General features: G+C 51.7%; 1 long non-coding RNA gene across 2 annotated transcripts; it reads left to right on the top strand.

The window, feature by feature from the left end:
- Positions 1–426: 426 nt before the first annotated feature.
- On the top strand, positions 427–4647 carry LOC144709813 (uncharacterized). 2 transcript variants are annotated; one of them, XR_013583111.1, is made up of 3 exons: positions 427–857; positions 1696–3527; positions 3837–4647. It is a non-coding gene; the product is annotated as an uncharacterized LOC144709813 (long non-coding RNA). The 2 variants fall into 2 exon arrangements; XR_013583110.1 differs by lacking the exon at positions 3837–4647 and having other exon boundaries at positions 1696–3789.
- Positions 4648–24864: the final 20217 nt, after the last annotated feature.

Here is a 24864-nt window from a genome sequence, read left to right as displayed (position 1 = left end):
AAGTGCACATTTCATCAGATTTTTGGGATTTTCATGCATAGAACATTAGTTTTTCAAGCATGTTATCATGATTCTAGGTTAAAATAATAAACTTCTTGAATTTCAAGTTAAATAATAACTTTAATCAATATTTAGGTCAATTTACACATTTAAATGATTTAAAATGATGATTGGAACAATTTAAATGATTGTAATTGACCTAGTTCTATAAATAAAGAGAAGCTAAAAATTAAAGTCTTTTATAAATGAATAATTAGTTTTTATCATGCATTTAGAAATGATTTTTACAATTTACTGTGTGTTCTTTTAATAAAAAATATAAATAAATATTTTTTATTAAAACCGGCCCTTAGTGGGCCGGTTTGAGCACTAAATTCTTCTTTTAACACCCGCAGAACGCACAGAATAACGCAACGCCAGCAGCGGGGCATCGGCGGATCAGAATGCCCATTAGCGCCTTTGGTGCGCGACACGCACACACGTGATTTCGTGTGTGTCGCGCACGAGTGAAAGATACGCGAAGGATTTAAGAGCCAATCACGTCGGGTTGTAAGCTCAGCGTACAACGCAAAAATGATGAAAATGCTAACAGAATCGGAAGAGCTGTTCTTCCGATTCCGCAGCGATAAAAGGCAAGAAAACGAATTTTCTGACTCGTTGTTGATTTTCAAGCTGAAGGAAGGATCGCCTGGCCTCCCTCAAAACTCAAGAATCGCCAGGGGTGATTTGGAGACGGATTGGACCAGCAATTTCGCAGATCCGGCGCCGCAATTCTTCGTCAAATTCAAACCAAATTGGAGAAGAACTCGGCGTTCATTGCTCGGGATTAGCTCAAACTAACTCTCTGATTGCTCCTGGTACATCTAGGTCTATCTTTCTTTAAGCTTTTCACCGTATTTCATTGTTAAATTTCTGAAAATTTTCATTTAGCTCACGCTTGCCGTCGTTGTTTTTCATTTCCAACGTTACTCATTTAGCTTGTGAATTTTTAGTTTGTTTTCAGATTATTCCACTTAGATCTATTACCAACATTCTATTCCTAATCGCTTTCGTTCCATCTAATCAAGAAAATTTCAATCTCTCGCCTCTGAAATTCAGCAAATCGTGAATCACATTCACGATTTGTGGTTTGAGGACATAGCTACAATTTGAAATTAATTGGTATAAAATGAATAAAAATAATAAAACTCCGCTTAAACTTCCTAAATCCGTGAGAAATTGATCAAATAAAAATATACTTCGTGAGAAATACTATCTTAGGCATCCTAGTCCAGGATAAGTTTGAATTAATCATTAGCAAAAACATTTGGTAACAACTATTGGGATCAATTTCCTTCTCTTAATCGTTTCTAATTGACGAAAGAAAAAAATATTCTAAAAACAATTCTACTTAAGCCACTTTGCAGTGGATGAGTAGTAAATCTGGCCAAGAGATGTTAACTGATCAGTAAATCTGTCAAAAGTAAATGGAGCTTGGCTATTAAAACTTTAGTGCTAATCCCTGATTTGAGGACAACTGAATGCACCGTCGCCTCCCTAGGATCGACCCCTTACTCAAGTATTAAGGGATATAAAAATTTTAGTGATTAAGCTCGAAAAATCCCTAAATAACGACATATAAACACACATTTTTTGAGCTTATCATTTTGAGCTTACCATTTTTTGAGCCCTTTGAGATTTTTTGTGATGCTTCAGATTATGCAGTGGGAGCCGTTTTGGGTCTCCCGCCCACGACGAGGATTGGAGCTGCACCACCAGTATTTCATCAGTTTTAAACTCCAAATACGGCCGTGTGCATTAATGTGGGCTGTTTTATCCCTCCCTTGTCCAATCCATCCAATGCCTTCCCTTCGTCCTTATCATTTCTCCGTCTCTTCAACTGTCCAGTTCCTAGTCGTCTTACATAAGAGATAGTGATAGAGATAGAGATAGTGATATAGATAGAGATAGAGATAGAAACAGAGATTGAAAGAGAGATAGAAATAAAGATATAGACAGGGATAGAGATAGAGAGAGATAGAGAGAGATAGAGATAAAGATAGAGATAAATATAGAGATAGCGATAGAGATAGAGATTGAGATAGAGATAGAGATAGACATAGAAAAAGAGATAGACATAGAGATAGAGATAGAGATATAGGTAGAAATAGAGATAGAGAATAGAAAAGATAGAGAAAACGATAGGGATAGAGATCGATATAGAGATATACATAGTGATATAGATACAGATAGGAATAGAAACAGAGATAGAAAGAGAGATAGAGATGGAGATATAGATAGAGATAGAGATAGAGATAGATATAGAGATAGAGATAGAGATAGAGATAGAGGTAGAGATCAAGATAGAGATAAAGATAGAGATAAAGACGGAGATACAGATAGAGATAGAGATTAAGATAGAGACAGAGATAGAGAAAGAGATAGAGATAGAGATAGAGATAGAGATAGAGATGGAGATAGAGATAGAAATAGGGATATAGATAAAGACGGATATAGAGGAAGACATAGAGATAGAGATAGAGATAGAGATAGAGATAGAGATAGAGATAGAGATAGAGATAGAGATAAAGACGGAGATAGAGATAGAGATAGAGATAGAGATTAAGATAGAGACAGAGATAGAGAAAGAGATAAAGATAGGGATAGAAATAGAGATAGAAATAGAGATAGAGATAGAGATAAAGATAGAGATAGAGATAAAGATAGAGATAGAGATGGAGATAGAGATAGAGATAGAGATTGAGGTAGAGATAGAGATAAATATAAAGATACAGATAGAGCTAGAGATAGAGATAAAGATAGAGATAGATATAGAGATAGAGATAGAGATAGAGATAGAGATAGAGGTAGAGATAAAGACGGCGATAGAGATAGAGATAGAGATAGAGATTAAGATAGAGACAGAGATAGAGATAGAGATAGAGATAGGGATAGAGATAGAGATAGAGATAGAGATAGAGATAGAGATAGAGATAGAGATAGAGATAGAGATAGAGATAGAGATAGAGATAGAGATAGAGATAGAGATAGAGATAGAGATAGAGATAGAGATATAGATAGAGATAGAGATAGAGATAGAGGTAGAGATAGAGATACAGAAGGAGATAGAGATAGGGAGAGAGAGATTTAGCAGGAGATAGAGATAGAGAGAGAGATAGAAGACAGAGATAGAAAAGGAGATAGAGATAGAGGTAATGATTGACGCAGAAATAGAGATAAATATAGAGATAGAGATTTAGATAGAGATAAAGGTAGAGATAGAGATAAAGAAAAGGATTGAGATAGAGATAGAGATAGAGACGGAGATAGAGATAGAAATAAAGATCCAGATAGAGATAGATTTAGAGATAGAGATAGCGATAGAGAGAGAGATAGAGATAGAGATAGGGATAGATATACAGGTAGAGATAGAGATAGAGATAGAGATAAATGATGGGGGACCATTGCGACAACACCGACACGAGAGATGTTCGACCCCTCCGAGCCGCTCGTGCCGACGCCCGTGACTCGGAGTTCAAGGACTCCAAGTAAGTTTTCTGGTTATTTATTTAAGTGACAGTTTCGGACCGAGTCGTGTACTTGACCGGTCCCGTCTTTGATGCTTTGTTCGCTTTTATGAAATGCCATGTAAAGAGGAGGGCCACGTCATGTGACGGACCCCTTCCCTTAGTCTCGTCTCTTGGCACCCTCCCCCCCTCTATCCTATATAAAGGGGAGGCATGCCCAAGGACAAGAAAAGAGAGTCTTTGTGAAACCAACCCTTTGTTGCAATGTTTTAAGTTTTTCTTATCGATTAAGTCAAGAATAGAAGTTAGTCATCTTCCTCCTTCGGCAAGTCCTTTCAGCTTCTATGGAGACCATCCAGCTTCCCTCGGAGAGATCAGAATTGCCATTGCCCCGCCTGTGGAAGGACGACCCCGCCGGCAACGAACCACTGCGTCCGCGCCTCCCCTCAACCTCTCCGCTCCCAATTCGTCATTTCTCGGGTCGCCATTCACTTCCCGGTGGCACCAGTCCGTACGCAGCCCCCTTGCAGTTACGGGAAACTCATCCGCCAGCATCCCGTGGCACCGGTCCACCTGCTGTCCCCTCGTGGTTGCGGGTACCTCCGACACCGGCTCTCCTTGGCACTATTCCTCCCGCTGCCACCTCGTAGTCGTGGATAATTCCTCTGCCAGCTCCCCCGGGTGCCGCCCACGACCGCTGTCGTGCGAAATCACAGGCTGTTTCTCTGCCGATCTCCCCTGACTGCTGTACACGACGTCCGTTCCCCGCGGCCTCCTCACAGTTGCGGTCGCCGATAATTCCTCTGTCGGTTTCCCTTGGTGCCGACCTCAACAGTTGCCCGCGCGAAATCACGGGCTGTTCTTCTGCCGGCCTACCCGCCTGCTGTAGACAACATCCGTTCCCCGCAAGCCTCTCTGCGTGGGTGACCGCCGTGGCCGGTTTGCAAACGCCGGAGTTGCTCTGCGATTATGATCTGCGGCGAGCGCTCACGCACGATTTCCGCCGCTACACCGTCGCTGACTCCTCTGACTGATCGGCGCCCTCCAGGCCGTGCAACATGTTATCATCCCTCATTGGGACTGCTCGTCACCAATCCTTTGGAGCATATGTCCCAGGTTCATACTCGATCTTCCCTTTATTTCCCTCAATATAATTATTTTTTCCAGTGCTGTCTCCCCTATCGATTTCCTCTACTGCTCAGTTTCGTGACGTCTGAATAGGCTAGCCACCTCTCGTCGAGTGATAGGGTTTCCTTGAGATAGACGATCAGATTCTAGTCGTCTAAGGTGAACTCCTAAGGGCAGTCAAGCGCCCCTCGCGTCGTGCTCGATCGTGAAGTCCCGCGGGTCACCCGGAGTCGAGCCGGATCTAGTCGTCCTCTTAGGATTTATTGTATCGTCCCCCCATCGTCGGCCCGTCCTTTTCCGCTCTTGGGGAATTCTAAAAGTGCATCCATCATCCTAATGACGTATGAATTTGCGCATTTTGTGACGTAATACGAGCCGTCAATCCCGGCGTTACCGTGTTACATCATATTGGTATCAGAGCCTAGTCGTGTTAGCGCTTGCTTAACACGATCGGTCAGATATAGTTCTTCGTTTTCGCATTTATTGTTTGCCATTTCATTTTCCCATCGCATATTTTTTAAAATTCACTTGCATTCGCACAAAAAAAGAAAAAAAGCACGTCATAGCATTCATCTCATCTAGTAGCCTCATCTAGATAGATCCGGTACTTATTTCTAAAGAAGTTGACCGTAGAATGGTTCGGACACGGGCCCATATGCAGAACGCCGACGCAGAAGATTCCAGCGCGAATCATGAATTTGATCCGAACATAGAGGATCTTCACCCGGGAGATCCGTTAGATCTACCGTATCATGAGGACCCAATAGTGAACGAGGAGACACCGTTGCCTCTTCCTCCTCCGGTCCAGGCCCCCGTCCCTCGGGTCCCTACTCCGAACGGTGGGATAGCATCACCTCACCCTACCATTAGGACCGAGGACCGTGCGTCCTCCTCCACGGCTAGCCCTAGAGCGCCGCCTAGTGGTCACCGGACCACTAGCTCGTCGGGAGATATACTCCAACGTCTAGGCAAGGCCCCCATGCCGAGCAGCCCCGCTCCGGTCCTGGCTTATGTTCCCCCAAGATCTGCAGCAGCACGACACTACGACCAGCCGGCGTGGCAACCTCGACATCACAAGCAACGGAGCTGGGAGAATCACCGACGAAGATCGCCACCACCCGACGGGTATCTCACTCAGCGCTACCCCGAGGAATGATCCTATCGGCAGGATAGGGAACACTACCCATCGAAGGCGAAGCGCCCCCTCATTATGCCCTGCCTAGTCAGCATCATGGGGCTCCTCCCGTGCAGACCCATGCCCCGGCGCCTTATGTGCCGACCTGTACCGCAGGGTCGAGTGGGCTACCCTATGTCGCCCCTCTTCCGGCACCCCCGGCTACCTACGGGCCACCGACATACTATAGTACAGCACACGTGTCTGTGCCTCAACCCCACAACACCCGCCGGCGCCACCTATCGTGGTCCCACATTACCCCGTGGGGTATCCGCCGGCACCACAGTCGACCTATCCGATCGGCATGCACGGTCAGCCTACCGTAGCACACACTTACGCTCCCCATCCATATCCAGAGCCAACGGTCCATACCGGACCACCAGCGGCCGACCGCGGCCTACCCACACCCGGGCTACGCCCCGGAGGCGGTCTACTATCCACAACCGGCCCCACCAGCCACACCCGCACCGGACTATGTAGGGCAAGTAGGCGCTAGGGAGGCCCCTCGAGCCCCACCCGCTCGTCATCCGGATGATGAACGAGAGAGACGACATGAGGCGCATCGTGCTATGATCCAGAAGAGCGTGTGCATGGAAGTACCTATCTTCGAAGGATCCCGGAACCCGAAGGACTACACGGATTAGGAATTTGACCTGGAGAGCTACTTCCAGTGGTACGATACGGACGAAGACCTTTGCGTATCCTACGCCAAAGCTCGTCTCGGAGGGCAAGCCAAGATCTTCTGGAAGAACGAGAAGGAAGCTGCCCGACACCGTGGAGATCCACCCCACACGTGGAACGCGATGGCTCGCAAGCTTAAGGATAAGTACATCCCTAAGCTCTACATGACCCGCTTGTTACTCAAGTGGATGGACCTAAAGCAAGGTCGACGACGGGTCAGCGAGTACATCGAGGAATTTGAGGAATATCGCATGAGGTGCAAGTTCTATGAAACCCTCTGATTCAGATTGCCTTCTTCGTCCACGGATTAGGGACGGACTTAGGGGTCAGAAATCTAGAGCAGAACCCCAGTACCGTGGACTGATAAGCCAAAAATAGGGGTAGAAATTATGCAGTTTTTAGCCCTTGTCGTTGTAAATTTTGGCTTATGCAATAAAATTTATAAAGACTCTACTTAAAGTGTATAGTGATAAGTACGAGTGTCGTCCAAGGGAAGCTCGCAAGGAATGCAATTTGATGGTTTTCTTAGTAGTTTAACCCTAATTAGAGTGAATTTGATCTTCAACAAGGATCATTCACCCTAATTAGAAGAGAAATTTAGAAAGGGGGGTAGAAGAAATGAGATGAAAAGAAGAAATGAGGAGCTCTAAATTGCCTTCTTTGATCCAAATAAAATGGTCAAAGAAGTCAATTAGAGAGGTTGGAAGAAATTTTTTATTTGAGTTTGGTTGGTTTTGTGAGTTTGCTGATTCAGAAATGAAATGGGGGAACTTTAATCTCCTAAAAATTAAATCTATTTTTTTAGAATTTTTCTTTGGGAATGCACTTGAATGACTAGTTAAATTCCTCACTTTCTCCTCTCAATCCTAATCAGGGCTTGTACATGCCGCTCAAGCCAAGCGATTTAGAAGTTCAGATCAGAGTCAAGAAGAAGGAACAAACAACTTAACTAATTTCATTCAAAATGCATCAAAATTCAAATACAATGAAGGGAAAAAGTACCAAACAGGTTGATCCAGGCTGGGGCTCCTCTCTGTCTTGCAGTTGTGATAGAGAACCATCAACAATGATCCCTCCCTCTCGAAATTGGGCTTTTATACCTAAGTAAAATGGAATAAATTACCATTTTATCCCTTACGAGTATTTAAATTTTATCTATCAATGCAGGCCTGATCTCAATGATCCAACCGTACAGATAGAAAGAGGGTTCAAGACGATCAAATCCATAAAAGAATCATCTCAATCGGAGTTCTGTATCAAAAGTTATGAATAAATGAATTTAGACCAATGTTAACCATTCGATTAATTCATTTATTCATTTCTTTATTTCTCCTAACCGCAGGCTGACGTGTGGCCATTTTATTGGCGGCGACTTTCCAAATTCTTCCGGCGGGTGCTCTCTCCTTGCGCCATGTACCCCCTGGCGAAAATAAGAAAACAAAAGAATAATTCAAAAAGTGGGATTTGCGTACATTTCGCTACGCACCTTTGCGTGCGTCTGGACGCGGAAACTTCCATTGACAATGCGCCATGTCACCACCCGTGCGTGCACGTCGCATGCGCCCCACGGGCGGTGAACTTACCTCCCAGAGCTTCTCTCTCTTCACGCCCCATCCGATTCTCATTTGACAGCCAAGAGAGTGCCACGTCGACACGCGAGAGACTCCGTGCTGTTTTTTTTCAACGAAACCCTTTATAAAATTAAAAGTTGCAAGTGAACGCCGCCCTAAAGTATTTGTGTCTCTATCCTTCCCGCATTCTCTCTCGTCCGCTTTTCTTCTAAAACATTAAAACAATAAAACTGGTAATTGCAATAAAACCCTATAAAATTTTAAATTGGATCTTTACGCCTGCAGTGGCGACTGAGAGCTGTTTTCAGGGTCTTTTTGCAACCGAAGTTTGTAAAATGCCCCTTCAGTGTTCATAAATTATAAATTCCAAAAAAGCTTTTTTTTCTTAGAATAAATGCATTTCCTCTTCAAATAAATTCCAAAAAAATCCTAAAAATTTGTAAAAAATTCTAGAAAATTCACTAATTCATTCCCATGCTGATAAATGTGGAAATAAAATATTAAATTTGCCATTTTCATTCATAAATAGTTATTTCGAGCTTCCATAAATCCTTTAAAATTCATAGAATTAACAGAAAACTAGGGAAAAATCAGAAATCACTTGAAAACACTATTTTCATGTAAATATGTGATAACATCCCCATTTTAAGCTCTTTAAATGCATAAAATTGTGCTAATAACATGAAATAAAGACAGAAATTACCTCCCGGAGCTTCTCTCTGTTCACACCCCATCCGATTCTCATCTGACGGCCAAGAGAGTGCCACGTCGACACGCGAGAGACTCCTTGCTGTTTTTTTTCGACGAAACCCTTTATAAGATTAAAAGTTACAAGTAAACGCCGCCCTAAAGTATTTGTGTCTCTGTCCTCCCCGCATTCTCTCTCATCCACTTTTCTTCTAAAATTGATGGCGAGGACGCCAACACTTCAGCACCGAACGCGTCACCACGGTCAACCGGAGTCAACACGCCCGCTATGGACTACGGTCAACCAGAGTCAACACGCCCGCTATGGACCACGGTCAACCGGAGTAAACCGAAGTCAACATGCCACAACCGTCGACAAGCACGTCTCCACCCATGCACGTCCCTACGTGTGTCATGACACGACGCCAAAGGCAGATCTACAACTCCCCTTTTGCGTGACACGGCGCACATCTTTATTTTCTCGTCATTTTCTCTTTCCTTCAAGGCCTATATATAGGCCATTGTTTACAAGAAACATCAGGCAGTCATTATTTCAAGAATTGAGTTTTGTTAACTCTTCTTGGAGGACTGCCCAGCCTCCCCTGTCCCTCTTCACCCTAGCCTTCGTCGTCGTCGCCGCCGCCGCCGCCGCCGTCGCCTCGTGACATCGGCCTCCCGTCTCCTCTCCATTCTCTCTCTTTCTCTCTCTCTCTTTTTTTTTCTCCCTCTCACCCTCTCTCTCTCGCCCAAGGCTGCCCAGGTAGCCCGCGAAGGGGCCACCCAGGCTGCCCGCGCCGCCCGCGCGCCGCCCTCGCGCCCCAACGTGCCGCCCGCGCCGCCTCGCGCTTAACGCGCCGCGCGCGCCGCTGCGTGCCGCCCCCCCGCTGCTCGCGCGCCCCAACGCGCTGCCCGAGCCGCCCAGGCAGCCTTCGCCAGGGCCGCCCGAGGCCGCATTCCGGCTGCTCTTGTCCGGACGCCGTCATCCCGTCGAGCCGCGCGCGCTACGCGCGCTCGGGTGCGCTCGACCGCACTCCGCTGCTTCGCGCGCGCGGGTGTTCGCCCACGCTTGATGTTGCGCCTTCGACAACCGCACTCAACCAAGGCCGTGTAACGCCCGGAACGTCCAGCCTCGTTCTCGTCCAGTGGGCCGCTCAACACCCGAATTCGCGCAGCTTCGTCACGATCAGAATTGCCCGCAACCTCTTCACGCACTACGGTGCCGAGGTACGCCTAAACTCTTTGGTGTCGAAGTGTTCCTCGTTCAGTGTTTTCCCGAGAAGTTTCCACCACCATCAGATTTGGATTTGGTTTGAGATTCTATCTCTTCTCTCCTCTTCTCGAGTATTCCCTTGCGACGTGAATTCGGGTATTGATTTCGGTGCTTAGGCATCGTCGCGGTGGGGGAAGACAGTACTCCCACCCTCGAAAAGGGTCGGAGCTGCACCACCAGATTTTCATCGGTTTTTAAATCCGAATTCAATCGTGAATTTTTGTGGACTGTTTTATCCCTACCTATAATTCGCCTACTACCCATACCTGTCGTCAACCCATCCATCCCCTTAGTCACCTTTTCCTTAGTTTTCCTACGTCAAAAACATTAAAACAATAAAACTGGTAATTGCGATAAAACCCTGTAAAATTTTAAATTGGATCTTTACGCCTGCAATGGCGACCGAGAGCTGTTTTCAGGGTCTTTTGCAACAAAAGTTTGCAAAACGCCCCTTCAATGTTCAAAAATTATAAAAATACTTTTTTTCCTTATATAAATATACCTTTTTTTCTTAGAACAAATGCATTTCCTCTTCAAATAAATTCCAAAAAAATCCTAACAATTCGTAAAAAATTCAAGAAAATTCACGGATTCATTCCCATGCTGATAAATGTTGAAATAAAATATTAAATTTTCCATTTTCATTCATAAATAGTTATTTCGAGCTTCCATAAATACTTTAAAATTCATAGAATTAACAGAAAAATAAACTATTGTTTGGAACGATTATAATATATGATTGCTTTCATTACCGACATCGGCGATTTGCTCATAACTTTTGCGTCTGAACTCGGATCGAGCTGAAACTGGTCCCATTGGATTTGGAAGGCTAAAATGTATTGGAATCAACTTAAAGATTGCCTCAAACGGATCAGTATAGCTCATTCTAGAGAAATTTGAAGTACAAAGGTAATTTTTCATTTCCGATTTTTATTTTTTGAAATTTGAACGATATACTACACGAAATCGTGCAAAATTCGGGCTTGAATTGTTCGTCTCGAGATGAAGAATCTTAAGGTACATTCAGTTTTACATTTTGTATATTTTTGTCATGTGAAATCTTCGTTTTATTCATCGTTCGCCGAAAAAATCAGAAAAAATGAAGAGCGCGGCCCGCAATCCCATGCGGGCCACTGAGTCTGCGGCGGATCCTAGCTGGCCGCCTGATGTGTCATGCACGTCGAGCAGCCAGCGGGACCAGCCGAGCCCCACATCTCACGTGCTTAACACGTCAACTGCGGGCTGTCTCGATATTATCCCACGTGTGTCCATCCAGGCCGTCGATAGCGACCAACGTTCCAGTAAAGGCCGAGTCGATCTGATCGACTCGGCATCTACTGGCCGAGTCGACCGGGTCGCGAACGACCGACTCGACCCTTTCGACTCGGTGACTCATCAACGAGTCGACCTGGTCGGGAATGACCCGGTCGACCCGTTCGATCAGGTCACGCAGGACCGAGTCGACTCGGTCATCATTGACCGAATCGACCGGGTTGACTCGGCCCCTCGTCGACCGAGTCAACGGTCAACTCGGCCAACGTCGACTGAGTCAACCGGTCAGCCGCCGACCATTCGATCCCTGCCGACCCCTCGGTCACCACTGACCACATGATCCACGTTGACCATGCAGTCAACGTTGACCAAAACAGTCAAAGTTGACCAAACGGTCAACTTTGACAAAATGGACAACGTCGACCCAATGGTCAACGTTGACCAAACAGTCAATGTCGACCAAATGGTCACTGAGGCCCAAACGGTGAACGTCGACCACTCGGTCAATGTCGGCCAGACGGTCACGCTTGGTCAACGTCGACCAAACGGTCAGCGTCGACCAACCGGGGAACGTTGACCAAAGGGTCAAATTCGACCAAACAGTCAATGTTTACCAAACGGTCAACGTTAACCAAGCGGTCATTGTTGACCACACGGTTCACGTTGCAAAAATGATCACCACCGATCACGATGCTACTATTGACCAGCCGGTCAGCGTTGACCAACCGGCTAACTTGAGGTGGGACGTTCGTTTTGATACTACGGGCGGCGTTGACCAACAAAGTGATTTGGTCAACCATAGTACCGCATTCACCTCCACACCTTCACATGTTCCAGACCCGAGAGACCATGTCCACCCTAGCCCGGTGAACGAGGCCCCCAAGCCGGTCACCACTAATGGTATATAATCACTCCCGAGTATGACTTGGGCAGCGAGGGTGGCGGGCGTCACACATACACCACCCACTACCTCACTCCCAAAGCCTACTTTTCCCCCTCTTTATGATAACACGATCACCCCTAGGGGTTATATTAACACAGAGGGTGTTCGCTTGGTTACCTTCTCCAAGGAGGAGGTAACACGTATGGCAGCGCCGTTTGCCTACACGCTGATAGGGCGGTTCGCGACGAAGTGGCCGCTCATCGATGACATCACGAGAGTATACGCAGCACCCGGCAACTTCCTTGGATCGGTGGTCATTGGAGCACAGAATCACCGGAGTGTACTCATTCGCTTCGAGCTAGAGGATGACTTTCGACGGGCCTGGAGCCGTACGACATGGAGGATCAAGGACTCCACGATGCATACCTTTCGCTGGGTGGCCGAGCAGTCAGGGAACTCACGTGATGTTTCTCCCCATTCTGTCCCGATGTGGATAGGCTTTCCTGGCCTGCGACCACATTTGTTTACACCCGCGGCTTTAGAATCTCTAGCTAGTACGGTCGGCACTTTCATACGAGTGGACAAAGATGTCCAACTTTTTAGCCATCCTGGATATGCCCGGGTATGTGTCGAGGTCGACCTACTCGCCCCTCTACACCGCATGATACTGATCCGGAATGGGGATGAGATGATCTGACAAACAATAGTATATGAAAACCTCCCGTGGTTTTGCACACACTGCACTGTCTTAGGACACACCCTACATACATGTCGCCAAAAGGCGACACAAACCACCACCACGGAGGAGGAATACCTCCCGTCCTTGGCCTACGATGATTATATTGCAGCCGCTATCTCCGAAACCCAGGGGCGACGCGCGAAACCGACTCTCGGTTCCCGACCTATGGTTACATCGGTGCAGCCCACTGTTGCACCACCCCCCAGTGGCTAAGCCTACCCCTGCCACTTCCTAGTGGGTGAGGAAGGGTACTGAGAAGCGCCCCAAATCCCCATCACGCACTAGAGTTCCCTCCTCCAGCAAGGGTAAGGAGGTCAGCGAGGACATGCGTACCTCGAACTCTTTCGCCCTACTGATGGTCCCCGATGCCCCCGAGGCTAGCATCACCTCTTCCCCCACTCGATCTACCGTCGCTCCTCGATCACCTGCCCCGCTCCCCACGCCTTCTTCTGCCACACCTATCACCTCGCTATCCTCCCCGTCACCACATCCTTCCTACACTCCCACACACAACCCCTCTTCTTCTTCCCCCCTTGCTCCCGCATCCATCCCCACCCCCCCTACATCACCCCCCGCACCCATCCCCACCACCCCTCCCGCACCCGCACCCATCCCCACCACCCCTCCCGCACCCGCTCCCGCCCCCTCCCCTCCCGCACCCACTCCCGCCATCCCCACCACCGCCCCCACACCCGCTCCCCCCCCCTCCCCCTCCGCACCCGCTCCCGCCCCCTCCCTCCCCCCTCCACACCCTCCCCGGCCTGCCCCCGCCCCCACACCCGCCCTCCACCCATCGCATATTCCTTCTGAACAAGTGGAATGCTTGACAAACTGTCAAGCCCCTTTCACTAGCTCAGAGGACAGTGCTAGTAGCACTAGCGGTCGGGATTCCACCGGCGCGGAGGATGATATCTCCCTCTCCGAGGACTCGGATGTGGATACCCCTCTTGGCTCGAGACGCCGTTCACATGCATCACCCCCACCTTCACGCCGCACGTACTACACTCGATCTTGGGTGTGTCACGCGAGCCGATAGACTTATGATTCCAAGTCTTGTTTGGAACTGTAGAGGGATAGGTAACCCTCTCACCCAAACCCATCTACTTACCCTTATTACTAGGCATAGATTAGGCATCGTGGGGTTACTAGAGCCGATGCTTACATCGGATCAATCCCCAACCATCACGAGGAAACTTGGGATGGATCATGCTTACTGCCATCCATCAAATAAACTCTGGCTTCTTCGGAAGCGAGATTATTCTATCGCACTTTTGGCCGAAGGAACACAATACGTCACTTTTGACGTGCTGTGCTTGATGGCGCGTCACCACCGGACGTCATCGAGTCAGCAGCAGAGGAGCAGCAGGACTTCCCCGACCCAACACCCGAGGAGCCGGCACTACCCAGCTCGCCACCGAGACGAGTCCAGCCACCACGGCGAGCCGCCGCAGCAACACGGGATTCCGCATTCCGTTACTCGGCATGACGCGGACGCCGACCACCGGAGCACACCGACACCTTCGGTTACCTTATTCTATAGCTTTTCGGTTTTATCGTGTTGTCGTGTAGCGGGGAAGGCTCCACATGAGGAACTCTTTCACCCCCCCCTCGTTATGTTGGGCCTGACAAGCCCGTTTTCATTATTTCCTTTCCTTACCTTGTTTGTTTTGCTGTTTTTGGACTTAAGGAAGGGCCTATCTTCACCCATATATAAGGGAAGAGGTGGGCGCTTCCTTACTTTGACCTAAATTTTGAAGATTGGTATTTTGAGAAGAAGGGTCAGGTCGGGAGAAGAATAGAAGAAAGAAGAAGAAGAGGGAAGGAAGAGGAAGAGGGGAGGAAGAGGAGAAGGGGAGAAGAAGGAGGAAGGCAGCCGCCGCAGCCGCCGCCGCCGCCGCGCGCCCGCCGCCGCGCCGCCGCCCGCCGCGCCAAGCCGCCACGCGCCCGCGCCTGCGCTCGCCGCGCGCCCGCCGCGCCGGCCGCCGCGCCATCGCCGCCGCCACGCGCGCCGCCGCCGCCGCCGCGCCGCGCCCGCGCGCCACAAGGCGCCGCGCCGCTGCGCGCTGCCGCCGCCATCGCCGCGCACCCGACAACTCCTCCTCCGGAACCAAATCGCCAGCGCGGCGAAGGTACTCTGCTTTCCCTAGCCTCTTTCGTCATTTATTTCCGGTATCCTTTCGTATTGCCTCCACCGCGCGTTAGATAGGTGAGTGGGACAGATTGAGAGAACGACGAAACAAAGACGAGCGTCTTACCCGCCCGTGCGAAGCGGCGCCCCCGGCAGCGTGTGAGCATTCCAGTGGGAGTTACCCCATTCGACGGCGTCGCGCCTCGACTCACCTCGGACGACTTGGAGGGCTGGACCGACCCAGCTTGGCGACCCGTCCCGCTCCGGTTGGCTCTCGTAGCTTGTCGGGCGCATTGCACGTAGAATCATCGCCCTCGTCGCCATACATACATTTCTGTTCTCCGCATATCCATCGTTGACGCCGTGGGGAATCCGATCAGTTAGCGATACGACACGAGTTCCTTCCTTCGGTGGACGCCGTTGAGACGACGTCCGGCATCAAATTGGTATCGAGCCAGGCTGTGGTCGCCACAGCACGTCTCCGATTTCGCATCGCATCGCGCCGCATCTAGTGCATCGCATCCATCGATTTTACGTGCATCCATATCGGTATCCAGGAATGGCCGTGAGACCGATCCGCACGGATGGCGCAACGCGGAGGTTCTACCTCCCGCGACGAGTCGAACCGTCGCGAGGCAACGAGATTGACCTCTCGGGACCTCAACCGCCTCGCCCGGTTGAACCTACCTTACCCCATATCGAGGACACGGTCCCACCCGGCGCCACGGGTGCTCCAGGCGCATCGAAATCACCGGCATCGCCGGTGGTTCACGCCGATCCCAGCACTCCCCACGCGTGACTACGGGCGACCGATACTACGAGGCGGCGACCACGGAAATCTCCGCCGCCGAGTACTCCCTAGAGCGACGGTAGAGGACGAGGACGACGAAGCGCCACTCGCCAGTACCCGCCAAGAGAAGAACTTCCGGAAGACCAAGGAGCTCAACGTCGCGCATCGGCAGCCAGGACGGAGCGCTTGGAGCGGATGCTCACCGACGCCCGAGTGTCCGAGCACGGAGTTGGCGGACCGGTTGCACGAGGCCCCTCGCCTTACGGGCTGGTAGACCCGAATACCGTGGTCACCCGACCGGACCTTGCTGATGATTACGAGGCCCCTGATCGCTCGTACCACCACCGTACGCCTAGCCAGGAGCCCACGCGACCTACAGGATGTCCGCGCTTGGGACATGCACGCCCGCGGATGACTACACCCGTGGCACGACGGGTCCCTTATGCTCGACCTGATCTCCTATACGCGACCGAGCCGTGACTATCCGCCCGTCGGTTCGACCTCCCGTGGTCCGCGGTTCGACGAGCCACCGCACGACGCGAGGACTACGGCCGCCACCCCGCCATATTACGGGCTGACGGTGCATGCCCACCACCACATCACCCGGTGCCTTGGGACCGAGCACGCGGGATGGTCGTCTCTACCACGGGACGACCGCGGACACGACCCATTCCCGCCCGTCGCCCCATGGACCGCGACGAGGAAACCCGCGCCCGAGCGGCACTATGATGACGTCGGCGTGAGGAGCATCGTGCACGCATCCAGAGGAGCGCGCGCCGACGCAGGGCTCGAGGAAGCCCAAGGAGTTCATTGACTGGGAATCAAAAATGAACTCGTATTTCAGGTGGTACAGGATGGATGACGACCTTTGCGTCGATACAGCGAAGACACGCTGCGGACAAGCCAAGATCTTCTGGGAGAATGAGCAATTCTCGGCGAACGACGAGGATAGCCCATTATGTCATGGGCAGAAATGGCGCGGAAGCTAAGGAACCGTACCAGATGACACTCTTCCTCTCGTGGCTCGACCTTAAGCAAGGTCGACTCTGTCGGAGTACATCGAGGCTTTCGAGAATGCCGGATGCGTTGCCGTTCGTGGAGGACCCCGCGTCATCATCGGCCTCTTTGCCCACCGCCCGCCTTGCGCAGCAAGGTCCTTGACTGCCAACCGGCGGTCGATGAGGCATACCACCTAGTGGAGCACATGGATCCACCTGTCGAAGACACCCGGCGCCAACGCGCACACCACGCCGCGAGTTCCTACGGTTCGGCTTGCACCCGCGACCACTCGGGTCGCACCCGACCCCAACCACCTCGGTGGGGTCTACCCGCAAGCCGGGCCTCGACCGGCGATGCCCGCCCGTAGCGCTGCACCAAGTCAAGCACACATCACGTGCTACAAATGCGGCACCGGGCACACCAATGCCCATCTACACTTTTTGATTGATGTCGGGAAGCGAACAGGATTATTGCGATGGAGCCGACGCATTCTGTGAGGACCACTATCACGGAACGAGGAATGCGCAGTACGAGGCCCGATGGACAGATAGGGTTCATCCAGATCATCGAGGCGCGAGAGCCCCACCGTGACAGGCCGTGCGTCCGTCGGCCGTTAGCCAACATCGCACCCCGCAGCGAGAGATAGGATATCACGCGGGTTGACAACTCCGCTAGACTGCCACGGGCGCTCAACAGCCGACACCGTTCGATGATGCGGCCATCCGTCGTCGATCTTCTACACGTACATCAAGATCAACGGCAAGGCATGTAAGGTGATCGTGGATAGCGGTAGTTGCATCAACGCGATCTCAGATACTATGGTCAGCGGCTTAGGTTGACTTCGATAGAGCAATGGATCGACGCTTCATCACTATCTGTGAAGCGCCTGAAGGTGAACACATACGCCGAGGACGTACTGTGATGTACTACCCATGAAGGTGGGTAGCATCATCCTCGCGTGGTTATATGATCACGACGTCACCTTAGCAGGCGCGTGAACACCTGCTCCTTTATGCACCCGTGGCACCCGTACGCCAGCAAGCCGCCGCGACCGACCAGTAGGGTTAGTGATAGTCCGAGGACCCTTATTCACTCGCGACCTTGGCGCGAGGGTGACGATACACCTATGTGTCTGGCCGTCACCCTTGACGTCCTGCTGATAGTGCAGTGACCTCGCACCCAGAGGTTGAGGCTCTCATATCGGAGTTCGGAGATGTCTTCCCGGAAGAGCTACTGCGGATTACCCCGATGAGGAACATACAGCATGCCATCGACTTGGTGCCGGGCGTCCAAACCTACCGACACGCATGGAGCCGCGAGGAGTTGCTACGGCAAGTGAGGAGCTTTTGGGAAGGGCCTCATCCAGGAGAGCATGAGCCCTCCGCCTCCTAGCAAGAAGGATGGCACGTGGCGCATGTGTTGCGATAGCGTGCCATCAACAAGATAACGGTCAAGTACCGTTTTCCCATTCGCAGGATCTATTCGACATGATGGCGGGATCCACTATCTTCTCCAAGATAGACTTGAGGAGTGGGTACCATCGATCCGTCCGGCGAATGGAAGACCGCCTTTAAGATAAAGGACGGTTTATATGAGTGGAGGGTTATGCCTTCGGCCTCTCCAATGCGCCCAGTACCTTCCAACGTCTCATGAACGAGGTACTGCCGCCTTCATAGGAAGTTCGTGGTCTCGCCGGACATCCTCGTCTATAGCAGATCCAGAGACGAGCATGCAGACCACCTTCGCGTCTGCACCATCCTCTGTAGGAGCAGCTCTCGCCCACCCCAAGAAGTGTAGCTTCCTAGCGTCGAGGTTGCCTTCTTAGGGTTCATCGTGTCGCCGACCGGAGAAGGTCCGCCATCACGTCGCAAACATGCACGACGTTAGGAGTTTCATAGGACTGGCGACTTTCTATAGATTCATACGGAACTTCAGTTCAGGAGGAGTCGTCGACACCGGCAGCGAGAGCTTTCCAGCAGATAAAGCTCATGATGACACAGCGCGGTACTACGCTTCCGACTTTGGGAAAGTGTTCGAGGTTACATGCGATGCCTCGTATCGGCATCGGGCGTCCTCAGCCGGAGGGCCACCCGTGGAGTTCTTCAGCGAAGCTGAACGATGCCGAGCCGATACTCCACGTCGACAAGGAGTTCTGTCATCAAGCCTTACGGCATTGGAGACACTACCTCCTATCATCGGAGTTCGTGCTCTTCTCGGATCACGAGGCGCTCAAGTACCTGCACTCGCAGCAGAAACTGAGCGATCGGCACGCCAGGTGGGTCGAGTACCTACAGGACTACACCTTCGTCATCAAGCACAAGAAGGGCAAGGACAACGTGCTCAACGTCATGAAGGTGACAGTCTTGGGGTTCGAGACCATCCGAGATGGGTACGATAACTGCCCTGATTTCGCCCCATCAGCGGAAGTCGGCGAGGACCATCCCACGATTACAAGGACTATGTCCTTGGCGGATACCTGTTCTTTAAGAACAGATTGTGCGTACCTCGCACATCACTACGTGACTTCCTCACTTGGGAATGTCACGCCGAGGCCTTAGCGGTCATTTTGGCGCGACAAGACGATCGCCGCCATGGAAGGCCAATTCTACTGGCCTTCCCTAAAGCGCGATGTTGGCAACATAGTTGCCCAGTGCCGTGTATGTGCCTTGGCCAAGCAGGTCAAGAAGAGCGCGGACTTTATACCCCATTGCCGGCGCCGTCCAGGACGGCGTGAGCATGGACTTCGTCTTGGGACTGCCCGCACTCGACTCCGTCATGGTAGTCGTGGATAGGTTTCGAAGATGGCCCGCCGTGCCCTGCGCGAAGGCGTCGGCGCCGTGAAGGTCGCCCAGATCTTCTTCCGAGAGATCGTCGCCTCCATGGCCTGCCATCCTCGATCGTGTCCGATCGTGACGTGCGCTTCACGAGTTACTTCGAGGACCTGTGGAGCCTCTTGGGCACGGCTCAAGTTCTCGACTGCCTACCATCCGCGGTCGACGGAGGTGGTCAATCGTAGCTTGGGCAACCTACTCGTTCCTCGTGAGGTGAACACCTCGCGTCTTGGGATCTTGTCATACCACGCGCTGAGTTACGCACAACTCCTCGGTGAACAGAACCACCGGTTGAGCCCCTTTGAGATCGCCTCGCCAGGCACCCGTCGACCCTAGACCTAGCTCCCATAGATCCTCATGTTAGGGTTTCCTTGCATTTGCCCAGCATGTCTCTGCATTACATCATCGCATTCATGATAGGATCACGCAGCAAAATGCATTGTACAAGCAAGCCGCCGACTTGCATCGCCGACCCAGAGCATTTGGCGTGGGAGACCTAGTGATGGTCAGACTCAGGCGGAGAGATACTCTCCCCAACGGCTGCATGCTCGCAGCGCCGGCCCGTTCGGATCCTCCGTAGTGGGCGACAACGCGTCGTCGTCGAAATTCCTCCTACGTGGGAATAGGCTCTACATTCAATGTGGCGGACCTAGCTCAGCACCGGCCCTTCTTCCTCCCACCCCAACCTCTCTAGACCCCTTCAACGTGAGTGAGTTTGCCGACACCACTCCCCAATTGTTTCACCCGATAGGCACGAGGCAATCGATTGTGTACTGCAGAGGTAATTGACCATGCAGGTGGGGAAGCATCGAGAGATTCCTAGCGTTGGGCGGGCCACACCTGCGTTGGTTACAGAACAGAGCTCCGGCGCCTCCGTCCCGACCTCCTTCCACCGTCGCCGATCCTCCACCTGACTAGTCCTTCCCACCCGGGAGGGTTGATGGCGCGTCACCACGGGCGTCATCGAGCCAGCAGCAGAGGAGCAGCAGGACTTCCCACCCAACACCGAGGAGCCGGCACTACCCAGCTCGCCACCGAGGCGAGTCCAGCCACCACGGCGAGCGCCGCGCAACACGGATTCCGCATTCCGTTACTCGGCATGACGCCCGACCACCGGAGCACACCGACACCTTGTTACCTTATTCTATAGCTTTGTTTTATCGTGTTGTCGGAAGGCTCCACATGAGGAACTCTTTCACCCCCTCGTTATGTTGGGCCTGACAAGCCCGTTTTCATTATTTCCTTTCCTTACCTTGTTTGTTTTGCTGTTTTTGGACTTAAGGAAGGGCCTATCTTCACCCATATATAAGGGAAGAGGTGGGCGCTTCCTTACTGACCTAAATTTTGAAGATTGGTATTTTGAGAAGAAGGGTCAGGTCGTGGAGAAGAATAGAAGAAACAAGAAGAAGAGGGGAAGGAAGAGGAAGAGGAGGAAGAGGAGAAGGGGAGAAGAAGGAGGAAGGGCAGCCGCCGCCCCGGCCGCCGCCGCCGCGCGCCTGCCGCGCGCACCCGCCGCGCCGCGCCGCGCGCCGGCCGCTGCCCGCCACGCGCCGTCACGCGCCCCCGCCGCTCGCCGCCGCCCGCCGCTGCGCCCGTCGCGCCCGATCGCGTGCGGCCTCGCGTGCCGCGCGCGCCATCGCCGCCGCCGCCGCGCGCCGCTGCGCGCCGCCGCCGCGCTGCGCCGCCGCCGCCGCCGCCACCGCCGCGCGCGCCGCCGCTCGCGCGCTGCGCACGACCGCCCCTCCGCACCAATCAACCTCCGGCGCACCCGACAACTCCTCCCTCCAGTTGGTGCGAAAATCCGTCGCCAGCGCGGCGAAGGTACTCTGCTTTCCCTAGCCTCTTTCGTCATTTATTTCCGTCGGTATCCTTCGTATTGCCTCCACCGCTCGGGTTAGATAGGTGAGTGGGACAGATTGAGAGAACGAAACAAAGACAGCGTCTTACCGTGGGGCGCCCGTGAGCATTCCAGTGGGAGTTACCCCATTCGGCGGCGTCGCGCCCTCGACTCACCTCGGGCGACTTGGAGGCTGGACCGACCCAGCTTGGCGACCCGTCCCGCTCGGGTTGGCTCGTAGCTTGTCGGCGCATTGCACGTACCGTTGTAGAATCATCGCCTCGTCATCGCTCTACATACATTTCTGTTCTCCGCATATCCATCGGTTGGCGCCGTGGGCGTAATCCGATCAGTTAGCGATCGACACGAGTTCCTTCCGACGCCGTTGAGACGACGTCCGGCATCAGTGCTCCCCAAAGCCTTATCTACTTACCATTGTGTATGCTCCGCATAGACACACTGAGCAGGAGGCCCTCTGGGAAGAACTCGCCCGCCATATTCACTCTCACTCGCAGCTAGTTGAACTCCCTTGGTTTATAGCCGGAGATTTCAATTGCATACGGGACATTAGCGAGCGCAAAGGGGGCCGCCCTCCTCGGCTACGCTCTATGCAAGCCTTCAATGATTTTATTCACAACACTTCATTAGTGGAACCACCTACGACCGGGGAGAATTGGACTTGGTGCAATGAACGCCAAGCGGATGCGCGTATATACGAACGGCTTGACCGCTGTTTCACGAATAGCTCTACATTGATGTAGTGCACTCTCACGGTAGAGTTCCTTCCGAGACTTTACTCGGACCACACACCGATTCTCCTCCTCTCGGATTCGAGTCATCGGATCCGCCGCCCCCCATTCCGCTTCCAAACCATCTGGTTAGAGCATAGTGATTTCCATAGATATGTACGTAGTCATTAGCACGGTTCCATTTCTACGTCACCAATGGAAAACTTTAGTTACCGTCTGCGCAACCTCAAGTTCCACCTCAAATGGTGGAACCGCCATGTCTTTGGAGACGTCCATTCCCCGGTAGAGGAGCTTAAACGGAAATTGGTTGATGTCGACCGTCACCTACAGGAGTGCTGGACAGATGACATGGGGGAGCGACAGCTACGACTTAGAGAGCAGCTGGAGGATGCTATGCGACAGGAGATTTTTTATCTCCAAAAATCGTGTATCCAATGGCTGCGAGAGGGTGATAGGAACGCATGTTTCTTTCACGCCTTGATCCGTCACAGAGCCCGCCCGAACTATATGACCCTCCTCAAGATGCATGGCCAGGACCCTATCCAGCTAGCAGGTGCAGGCGTGGAGTACTATCACTCCCTCCTCTCCTCTCAGCCCACTGTTATGAGCGAGGATATTCTCACCTCCATCCCCCCCTTAGTGACCAACCAGGAAAATGCACTTTTGCTAGCTACCCCGACACGCGCGGAGATCAAAGAGGTAGTGTTCTCCTTGGGCCGTAACAAAGCCCCAGGACCCAATGGCTTCACTACAGAATTCTATACGGCGTGCTGGGATGTGGTAGGCACCGACTTGGTCCTAGCTATCAAGGAAGCGTTCCAATGTAAAGTCTTCGCAAAGAGTTGGAAATCCACTTTTTTGGCGCTTATTCCAAAAGTGGACACCCCCACTTCCTTCCGTGGCTTTCGTCCGATCAGTCTTTGTAATGTATGCTATAAAGTTGCATCAAGGATCATTACAAACCGACTTGGACGCTTCCTTGATAGACTTATCTCGCCAGAACAGTGTGGCTTTGTCAAGGGTCGACAGATCCATGACACCATCAGACTAGTACACGAGCTAGCCCAGTCGATAGACACTCATATTCTGGGCTCTAACGTCATCATCAAGCTTGATATGGAGAAAGCCTTTTATCGAGTTGAGTGGAACTTCCTCCTCGAAGTGTTGCGCCGCTTCGGATTCACGGATGCGTTCATCGCACTGGTCGATGCTTGCATCAGGGAGAATCACTTCTCCCTCTTGATGGATGGAAATTCCACCGGCTTTTTCACGGCTACGCGGGGACTCAGGCAGGGTGACCCTATCTCACCCATCCTCTTTATATTGATGGAGGAGGTCTTTAGCCGATCGCTCACACGGGCGATCAACCAAGGCCTCATCCATCTGTACTTTACAAAGACGGGTTGCCCGATCATCTCTCACTCCTTATTTGCTGATGATGCCATCCTATTCCTTAATGCATCTAAAAAATCCATCAAGGAATTTATGAGTGTCCTTACAGCGTACGAGCAAGCCTCCGACCAACTCGTCAACGCTTCGAAGAGCAGCTTTATTGTGGGCCCGTCCACCACTATGAGGCGCTCTAAGATCATTCAGCACTCCACACGATACTCACGAGGACAGCTTCCATTCGACTACCTTGGATGCCCTATCTTCCTTGGCCCTGCTCGTCATCATTATTTTGATGCCGTGCTAGGCAAGCTAAGGAAGAAACTGGAGGGATGGAAACTACGTTTCCTCTCCCTTGGAGGCCGCATCCAACTAATACGACATGTCCTCATGAGTATCCCGCTACACACTTTGGCGGTCCACTCACTATCACTTACGGTTCTCCGCTCTATCGAACGCGTATGTGCAAGCTTCCTATGGTCTGGTCATTTCGAGGGGAAGCGACGTCACCATTGGGTTTCTTGGGAGAAAGTGTGTCGGCTGACGCTCGAAGGGGGTCTAGGGATCAGACGCATCTCGGATGTCCAAGACATGCTTCAAAAGAAACTGGTATGGCGTATGCGTACCACCCACTCCCCATTGGGGAGTTTCATCTTAGCTAAATACAAAGAATGAGCCCGACGCGAGCTTGATATTCGGGGCACCAAGCGATGGCGGACATGGCAGCGCCACTGGCTTGAGATGAGTCACGTGACCCGTTGGCACATCAGTTGAGGCGACATTAGCGCTTGGTATGACACCTGGCATGCTGATGCGGCGCTCGCCTCTCATCCTCAGTTCGTACCACACAGTGTGCGCCTCACAGTGGCCCAGTTGCTTAGAAGCAACACACCACACCTATGGGAGCAGCACGGCCTTCCCTTGGCCACTTTATCCGAGGTCTAGACTACCCCTCTTGACCTTAGTCCTGATTGTGCCATCTGGACACTCACACCCCAGGGAGCATACACGTGTCGTTCCTCGTGGGAGCATTTCCATGTGAAATCTCCCCCACAACAATGGGGTCAGCGCATTTGGCATCCGGCGATCCATACACGTGTCTCCTTTTTCCTTTGGAGACTCCTCCACCGAGGCCTCCTGACTGACGACCGAGTGGCTCGGATAGGCTGTGCTCTTAGTTCGCGCTGCCACTGTTGCGCCACTATCCCGCACACAGAGACGATAGATCAT

The sequence above is a fragment of the Wolffia australiana genome, chromosome 1, assembly GCF_029677425.1.
Source record: "Wolffia australiana isolate 7733 chromosome 1, ASM2967742v1".
NCBI lineage: Eukaryota > Viridiplantae > Streptophyta > Magnoliopsida > Alismatales > Araceae > Wolffia > Wolffia australiana.
This window is presented reverse-complemented; position numbering and strand designations above follow the sequence as displayed.